This window comes from Ovis aries, chromosome 1, assembly GCF_016772045.2.
Source record: "Ovis aries strain OAR_USU_Benz2616 breed Rambouillet chromosome 1, ARS-UI_Ramb_v3.0, whole genome shotgun sequence".
In the NCBI taxonomy this organism is placed as follows: domain Eukaryota; kingdom Metazoa; phylum Chordata; class Mammalia; order Artiodactyla; family Bovidae; genus Ovis; species Ovis aries.
Window position 1 is genome coordinate 99,573,442 of NC_056054.1, and position 9,670 is coordinate 99,583,111.

Sequence of the window (9,670 nt, forward strand, 5' to 3'; positions counted from 1 at the left end):
AGCTACGCGCCCGAGAGCAGAGGTCGCCCCCGCCGACTCCCCAGCTCCTGGAAGCCGCAGGAGGCGAGGGGTGGGTCCGAAGCCCAGGAAACCTTGAAGCCCAGCAGTGTGGACGCCACCCCTCCCGGGCTGCGGACCTCAATGGCCTTTTCATGGCGCCGGCCGTCAGCGCTCTGGGCTCTCAAGAATGATCAACGCTTCCAATCCACTCAGAACCACACCCCGCTCCCCGCTACTCCTTTACACCTGACTCCTGTGCTGTTTCTCTGCAGCACTTCTCCGGTGTCCTCTTGGCAAAAGGGAGTCTCTTTGGTGTTCCCTAAAATTTCACCCCGCCGTCCCTGGGTGGGATCGAACCACCAGCCTTTCGGTTAACAGCCGAACGCGCTAACCGATTGCGCCACAGAGACAATGACGCAAACTGTTGTTTGCCTCTGCATGGAGTAGACACTTCCCTGGTGGTTCGACGGTAAAGCGTCTGCCCGCAATGCTGCAGACCTGGGCTTGATTCCTGAGTCAGGAAGATCCCCTGGAGAAGGAATGGCAGTACTCTTGCCTGGAAAATCCCATGGACAGAGGAGCCTGGTAGGCAACCGTCCACAGGGTTGCAAAGAGTTGGGCACGACTGAGCGACCTTATTTACTTACTTACTCATTCACAGGGTAAGACCTTTACCCCAGGGAAAGGGTGCCACGTCCTTCCCCCTACCCGCCACAGATGCCAGCGCCCTCAGAGATACCGGGATCCAGGGCATGGACCCTCTGGGCCTGAACCGAATGAGATCCAAGGATAGCATTGGCACCCGGTGGGCGCCAATGATGGCTCTTGCTGTATCCTCGCCTACACTCAGTGAATGAGAGTTTGCCCACCCTGGCAAAGGCCTCCGGGGCCGAGGTTTTGCTTAGGTTTCCTGTGTCCACCAGGCGATTTCCACCAGTGCAGAGGTCCGGTGATGGTCGCCCTGTGTCTGCACCCCTGGGACAGGGTTTGGCACTCACCAGGACACTCTAACACTTGGATGGCTACATTGTCGTCTTTAGCCCTTTGTCCCATGAAGACCCCTGAGGACATATGGAAAAGTTTTCAAAGTGAACAGTTCTTTTTAAAAAGCCTTTATTACCAGCATCCCATGGGGCCGGCCATGGAAAAGCTTATTGGACACCTCCTATCAGATGGAGTTTGGATAGCCCAGCTGGGTAGACTGCATTCTGTGGGGTCCACCTGGGAATGGGAAGGGGTGGGAATTGAAAACCAAGCAGGGAAGGTGGGTTTGGGAGGAGGGCATGGAGACCTCCCAGGAAGCTTGGGAGAGAGGAGCATTGTCTTAGTTCCCATAACAGAGTGGGGAAGGAGGCAAAGAGCTCTCCCCAAAAGGAAAGCAGGAGGCAAGGGAGGTGGGGAAGTAGGGGAGAAGAGAGGGGAAGGGGAGGGAGAGGAGAATCAAAGAATTTGTGCTTCCACCCATCCCTCCTCCCTCTCTTGCCCTCTCTCTCCTACTTGCTCTTCTTTCCATCTCTACAACTGAGAAATCCTGACACAAACACATCTGAGAAGAAAGACCCAACTAATCTGTGCTCAGAAGCATAAACTCTTGGTTGTAAGAATCATTCTGCCCATGTGTGGTCTTAGACAAATAAAGAAACTTCTTGTACCTCTCTTCTTTCTTCTGTAAAGTGAAAGCAATAAGACCATTCATCTTCATTCTGTTGTCAGATGTACCTGGATTTAGAAACTATTGTATCAAGAATGTTATAGGCAGTGAAATAATATTGTTGTCATTATTCTCTGAATCTTTTGACAACCCCTACCCTTATTTATTTCATGTTAAATTATCTTGTTGCTTCTAGAAATTTCTGTAAACAGAATCAAGACACTGGCTGCTGTGACTACTCTTCTTCACCAATTCTCTGATTGCAGGTCTGGAACCAATATATGGGCTGGAGGAAATGGGAAGAACACACATCTCCACCCAACACAATCTGACCTCACCTGATTCCCTCCTTGCCCCTTGTCAGAGCACGGTTTTCCAGGCATCCTGGCTATTCTGTGATCTCTCAACATATTTTCCATGGATATCTTTTCTTCCTATATCAGTCAGATACCATTTCTGATCCTTGCACTTATAAACTTTGACTGACCTTCAGGTCAGTCTGCCTGGAATGCAGGAGACCCGGATTCGATTCCTGGATCAGGAAGATCCCCTGGAGAAGGAAATGGCAACTCACTCCAGTACTCTTGCCTGGAGAATCCATGGAGGGAGGAGCCTGGTAGGCTACAGTTCACGGGGTCTCAAAGAGTAGGACACGACTGAGCCACTTCACTTTCACTTTCAGGTTCTCCTGGAAGAGCTCTTTGTGTTGTTTGTTACCACTCAACTTCTTCATTATACAAAAAAGTTTCATCTTCTCACCCCAGAACTGTGAACTTCCTCCTCATAAAAGAACTTCCCCTTTGCCTCCTTATTCCTTGAGTCAACCTCTGTCCAGTCTCTTGGAACAAAATAAGTCTTCAGGCAACACTGGGCTTCTTTCTGACTCTGTTTTTTGGCCATTAAAACAGATGCTACTTTTTCTGTTCTGTGTATTGGATGAGGGAAGAAATGACACTGAGTAAAAATGAAGAAGGAAAGACTAATACTCTGGGCCATAATGTGGATTTATACCTATTATTCATGTAAATATTTAGTGTAAAGGTATTTTGTGTACATAATACTGTCTACAATGTAAGACAGCTTAGATACACACCTATGATCCAGCAATCAGTGCTCTTGGGTACCTTGATTTTGTGTGCTTTTTAAAAAATTGTGAAGTTTCCGGATCTTGATATGTTAATTGGAATTAAATTGACTTGACCAATCTAGTATATCATGAGAAATGCTGGCCTGGAAGAAGCATAAGCTGGGATCAAGACTGCTGGGAGAAATATCAATAACCTCAGATATGCAGATGACATCACCCTTATGGCAGAAAGTGAAGAGGAACTAAAAAGCCTCTTGATGAAAGTGAAAGAGGAGAGTGAAAAAGTTGGCTGAAAACTCAACATTCAGAAAATTAAGATCATGGCATCTGGTCCTGTCACTTCATGGGAAATAGATGGGGAAACAGTGGAAACAATGTCAGACTTTTATTTTGGGGGGCTCCAAAATCACTGCAGATGGTGATTGCAGCCATGAAATTAAAAGACGCTTACTCTTGGAAGGAAAGTTATGACCAACCTAGATAGCATATTGAAAAGCAGAGGCATTACTTTGCCAACAAAGGGCCATCTAGTCAAAGCTATGGTTTTTCCAGTGGTCATGTAGGGATGTGAGAGTTGGACTGTGAAGAAAGCTGAGTGTCGAAGAGTTGATGCTTTTGAACTGTGGTGTTGGAGAAGACTCTTGAGAGTCCCTTGGACTGCAAGGAGATCCAACCAGTCCATTCTGAAGGAGATCAGCCCTGGATGTTCATTGGAAGGACTGATGCTGAAGCTGAAACTCTAGTACTTCGGCCACCTCATGGGAAGAGTTGACTCACTGGAAAAGACCCTGATGCTGGGAGGGATTGGGGGCAGGAGGAGAAGGGGATGACAGAGGATGAGATGGCTGGATGGCATCACCGACTCGATGGACCTGAGTTTGAATAAACTCCGGGAGTTGGTGATGGACAGGGAGTCCTGGCGTGCTGTGATTCACGGGGTCACAAAGAGTCAGACACGACTGAGCGAATGAACTGAACTGAATCTGACAAAAAATGCGTGACTGCCTAAATGTCAGAGCCCTGCCTTGTGGCCCCTGTGGCATGTAGTTGACTTGAGTCACCCCAGGTGAGTTTGAATTTGGCCTGATTTGTCTGAGTGTTTTGTTCATTTTTACTTATCTTGTAAATCTAACAAATATACACTTGTAAAAAAAAAAAAAAAAAAAGAAAGACTACCTTCCTATGAGAAGTGTGAAGAAGAATAGAATTCTCCAGCTCCACTCTCACTGGACTGCTGACACACTTTATATATTACACATAAGAGATGGTGGTGGCTTTGGAGATAATCCATGCCATGTGACCAAGGGAAATCCCACCTCCTGACAACCATCTGCCCTCTCTGGGCTATGGTGAAAGGGTGAAAGCAAAGGAAAGGAAAATAACACTCTTATTTGGAGAAATTTTACCTCAGGATGGGACACTGGCAAATGGAGGCAGAATACGTGGTTGATCATGGAGACTTCAGGGGCTCTTCCATGGGCCGAAACCCAAAGTGGATTTTACCTCATTTTCTGAGGTGCAAGTGAAGTGAGAGAAGTCAATCAGAGGAGCAGAAAGAACTCAAAGGGGATGAGCACCCACGCCAGTCAACAGTGTACAAGTCGGGTTGGGTCCCTAGAAGAACTGCCTTGGGATTACCAGCCAGATGGTAATTGTTCATTTCTGGCAACAAAGAGCAGGTATCTTTCAAAGGGGTTCCATGGTGTAACGGTGAGCACTCTGAATTCTGAATCCCATGATCTGAAAACTGGATGGGACCTTTCTGGTTAATTAGAACTAGTACAATTTTTACTCCCCTAATAGGACCTGCCTTCCAGCTCCCATGTACCCCAGCAGCGTGGTTCACATAGGCCCGACAGACAAGTGTGGGACCAACCCAGGGCATCCTCACTGGACCCAGGTGGCTCTGCACATCCCTGGCCATCAGAGGCCCAGCCCCTGCCCTCCTCTCTACCCCCGCCCAAGGGAGCAGCAACCCAGCCAGTGCCTCCCTCCCGTCGGGTTACCCAGGGTCTTGGGGGCAAGAGAGAGAAGCTGCACCTCCCAAGTCCTGCCCTGCAAGGGGGCTTCACACCACACGCCTTGTAGTCACTGATCAGACAGGATGGCAGCTTTCCGGTACAGGGTTCCAGACCTGCCTGGGAAGAACTACGTTTTATTCAGGTTCTCTATTATCCCGAATATTAATTGACCCTATCCCAGTTTATGAGAAGAAAATGGAAACCCACTCCAGTGTTCTTGCCTGGAGAATCCCAGGGAGGGGGGAGCCTGGTGGGCCGCCGTCTATGGGGTCGCACAGAGTCGGACACGACTGAAGTGACTTAGCAGAAGCAGCACGGAGAAGGCAATGGCACCCCATTCCAGTACTTTTGCCTGGAGAATCCCATGGACGGAGGAGCCTGGTAGGCTGCAGTCCATGGGGTCGCTAAGAGTCAGACATAACTGAATGACTTTGCTTTCACTTTTCACTTTCATGCATTGGAGAAGGACATGGCGACCCACTCCAATGTTCTTGCATGGAGAATCCCAGGGACGGGGGAGCCTGGTGGGCTGCCGTCTATGGGGTCGCACAGAGTCGGACACGAGTGAAGTGACTTAGCAGCTTAGCAGTTTATGGTGATTTTATTTAGAGTTTCTTGCTCCTAAGTCTCCGTTGGGCATGCAAAACTGATGTTCTGCTAATATTTGAACCTTGACTCTTGGAAATCTCACCCATTGGTCCCAGCTCAGCCTGAAAGAGGTGTGTGGGTTGCAGATTTTGGGATCTGAGGAGACTCCAGGTCCCTGACCCACGGGCCAGGGTGCTCCAGGACCAAAGGGGAGAGGAGCCATTGGGAGTTTGGAGCCGGACCGGGTCCTTCATCCTGCAGTTACTGCTCCACCAAGAAGACTTCCCACGATGGTGAGCAGAGCAAAACAATTGTGTCCTCTACTGTTTGGGAGAAAAATATGGATGAGGCCTGTGATGGACTTGAATAGCAACTTAAAGTGTTCCCTTCTGGGTGCAAAGGAGAACTTCTCAGATTCTTATATTTTGGAACCTTCAGTGGTTAAGGAAGGACTCAGTGACAGAGTTGTCTTTGTTTGTTAAGTCACTCAGTCATGTCTGACTTTTTGTGGCCCCATGTACTGCAGCACAGCAGGCTTCCCTGTCCATCACCATCTCCTGGAGCTTGCTCAAACTCATGTCCATTGAATTGGTGATGCCATCCAACCATCTCATCCTCTGTTGTCCTCTTCTCCTCCTGCCTTCAATCCTTCCCAGCATCAGGGCTGTTTCCAATGAGTCAGTTCTTCCCATCATGTGGCTAAAGTATTGGAGCTTCAGTCTCAGCATCAGGCCTTCCAATGAATATTCAGGACTGATTTTCTTTAGGATGGACCGCCTGGATATCCTTGCAGTCCAGGGAACTCTCAAGAGCCTTCTCCAACACCACAGTTCAAAAGCATCAGTTCTTTGGTGCTCAGCCTTCTTTACAGTCCAACTCTCACATCCATAAATGACCACTGGAAAAACCATAATCTTGACTAGATGGACCTTTGTTGGCAAAGTAATATCTCTGCTTTTAAATATGCAGTCTAGATTGGTCATAGCTTTTCTTTCAAGGAGCAAGAGTCTTTTGATTTGATGGCTGCAGTCACCATATGCAGGTCATTCATTTTTTTAATGTAAAAATGTTGAATACATATAAAGAAGAAAATAAGCCGTCATCCGTAGTCCCACCTCCTGGAATGAACTACTGTTAACATCTTTACATATGTTCCTTCAAATCTATTTTTAAATTTCCAAGTTTTAGCAAAAAGTGCGTGGGTGCATGCTCAGTAACTTCAATCCTGTCTGACACTTTTGGACCGTATGGACTGTAGTCCACTAGGCTCCTTTGTCCATGGGCTTCTCCAGGCAAGAATATTGGAGTGAAATATTCCAGGGGATCTTGCTGCCCCAGGGATCGATCCCAGATTTCCAGTGTCTTTTGCATTGGCAGATGGGTTCTTTACCATTAGCATTACCTGGGAAGCCCCTAAAGTATATATGTTTATTCTATAAAATTCAAATGATGCAGAAAATACAAATATGTAAAATTTTGAAACATCTTAAATTCAAAAGTAACTTCTGTTAATGTAGGTAAATGTTGATGGAGTCATTTACGCATATCAACAGAGAGAATATATACAAATAAACTTTTATATTTGAGCTCTTATAGGTTCTATTCCTATTTTAAAGTATTCCCATTTAATAGTGTATAAATTCAATGGAAAAACACAAAAATAAAGAAACCGTTGAACTTTTGACTTGTTTATCTTAAGAGAGATACATTTCTTTTGTGTGTGTGTGTGTGTTTGTAATAAAGTTTTATTAAAGTATAAAGGAGATAGAGAAAGCTTCTGACATAGACATCAGAAGGGGATAGAAAGAGTACCCAATTGCTAGTGTTAGCAATGGAGTTATATACTCTCCAATGAATCCAAAGAATGTCTGGAGGTTGTAAAGATCTCACCAGACCTACTCCCATAGTTTACATTTTAAGATAACAGAATTAGCCAGAAGGTTTAATCTGAGACTGCCCTCAGGCAGGATACATTATTACATAATCCTTGTAAAGACAAGACTTATTTTTAAGTATTTAAGTATTTAAAGTATTTTAAAGTATTCCCAATTAATAGTGCATAAATTCAATGGAAAAAAAAACAAAAATAAAGAAACTGTTGAACTTTCAACTTGTTTATCTTAAGAGAGATACATTTCTGACAGAACTCTAATGCTAGTAATAATAACAACAATGATTATAATTTAATCAAGCACTTAAAATTTGGAATAATTTTTCTCATTACTTAAAAAAATATAATTTCTTAAGATATAATTTTAAAATAATACAATGTATCCATTTCAAGTTTGATGACTTTTGACAAATGAATGTACCCATGGAACCACTACCCAGTTCAAGAACATCTCCAGCACTCCAAAATACCCCCTTGAGCCCCTTTGCCATCAACCCCTGCCACTCCCCTGTCCCAGGGGCTCAGTGATCTAGTTCTTGTCACTAGGGATTAGTTTGCCTCATCTAGTAATTCCCATAGGTGGCTCCGCAGAGTATGTACTCTTTTCATCACTCAGGGTGATGTTTTAATCCATATCATTGCCATATATCAGAAATTTGTTTCATTTTATTGAAGGGTATCATTCCTTTGAATGAATATATCACAACTATATCTATTAACCTCATGATGAACATTTGAATGGTTTTCAATTTGGGAACTATTATGAACAAAGCTACTATAAGCAAATCCCTTCTGTGGGCATATATTTTATAAATTCCATGTAAAATTTTTAATTCTTTAATATGAATTTATTTTGCAAATGGATGTTACATTCATAAAGAAAATAATTATTGAAATGTTTAAAAAATTAACTCAAATGTTACAAAAGACTGAAGTACCAGCTTATCTTTGATTGTTTCTTACGGAACATACTTAATATTAGCCACATGCTGTGCCAGCTGTAGTACTTGATTATCTCATTTAATCTACACAACAGTTTTATGAAGTACTTATTATTTCTTTCACATGACACCTACAAAATTGACCTAGCAAACTGGAGTTGACCCAAGGTCAAATGGAAGGTTAGTGGTGGCATCAGGACTAAAAGGAGGCCCCTCAGATGTTGGGCTCATTACATTTGGGCTAAATGTTCTCTGCTGCTCTTGGTTTCCTGTCTACCTTTTGCCCCTGATCTGTGTGCTTGAGGTTGACCCTGACAACCAGCATTTCCAGGTCTTTCTTGCCCACAGAATCCAATAGGTGCAGCCAAACAAATGAGATCAAAAGGGAGAGAGGAGGAAAGTGAATGATAACGGTTACCTGCCATATCAGCAAATAAAGGCTGATCTAGCCACCAGCCACTACCAACCTTAATGAAGTGAAGTGAAGTGGCTCAGTTGTGTTTGAGTCTTTGAGACCCCGTGGACAGTAGCTTACCAGGCTCTGCCGTCCACGGGATTTTCCAGGCAAGAATACTGGAGTGGGCTGCCATTTCTTTCTCCAGGGCATCTTCCCAACCCAGGGATTAAACCCGGGTCTCCTGTATTGCAGACAGACGCTTTACCGTTTGAGCCACCAGGAAGCCCTTAATAAGTATGTTAAAAAGAAATCTGCTATTCGAGAGGGAAATGGCAACCCACTGCAATATTCTTGCCTAGAAAATCCCGTGAAGAGAGGAACCTTGTGGGCTACAGTCCACGGCATCACACAAGAGTTGGATATGACTGAGTGTGCATGACTGAACACAGACTGTGGGATCTTAGTTCCACAAACTCTGGCCCACAGCTGTGAAAGCACCAAGATCTAACCACTAGACTGCCAAGGAATTCTTGTCACATCTTAAGGTGTCAGTTACCTGGGTGTAAACTTTGTCGAAGCACTTCATTATATGTGTACTTGAAAGATGCAAGACACTGGATTGTAAATATTCTCATCACAAAAAAGAAATGAGAAATTATGTGATGGGACGGAGGTGCTAGTTAATGCTCTGGTGGGAATCATTTTGCCATATATAACTGTATCCAATCAACATGCTGCACACCCTAAACTCACACAGTGTTATATGTCAATTATATCTCAATAAAGCTGGAGAAAAAAATTTATAAAAAAAGATAGAAACCTGCCTGTTACATCTTTGGAATCCATCAAAAGCCAAGGGGGACACGCTCCAGTGCCGCAAGTTCAAGTGCTACTCAGCTGGGGAGGAGGAAGGACTGCTTACTCACTGGTCACCTGCCCAAGGTTGTCTGCTTTGGCTCCAGCAGCTGGTGGGAACTAGACTGGCCTTCACCAGCGCCAGGAGGACTGGGTCCCTGCAGGCTCCCACGTCATCCTCATGAGGTGTTTCGATGAGGAAATCACCAAGGATTTCTTCTTTTCCCCTAATCTATTAC

At 44.8% G+C, this 9,670-nt stretch overlaps 1 non-coding gene across 1 annotated transcript; it reads right to left on the reverse strand.

Annotated features, from left to right (window-relative positions):
• Positions 1–336: 336 nt before the first annotated feature.
• TRNAN-GUU (transfer RNA asparagine (anticodon GUU)) lies at positions 337–410 on the reverse strand. The gene has a single exon. It is a non-coding gene; the product is annotated as a tRNA-Asn (tRNA).
• Between the last annotated feature and the right edge of the window lie 9,260 nt (positions 411–9,670).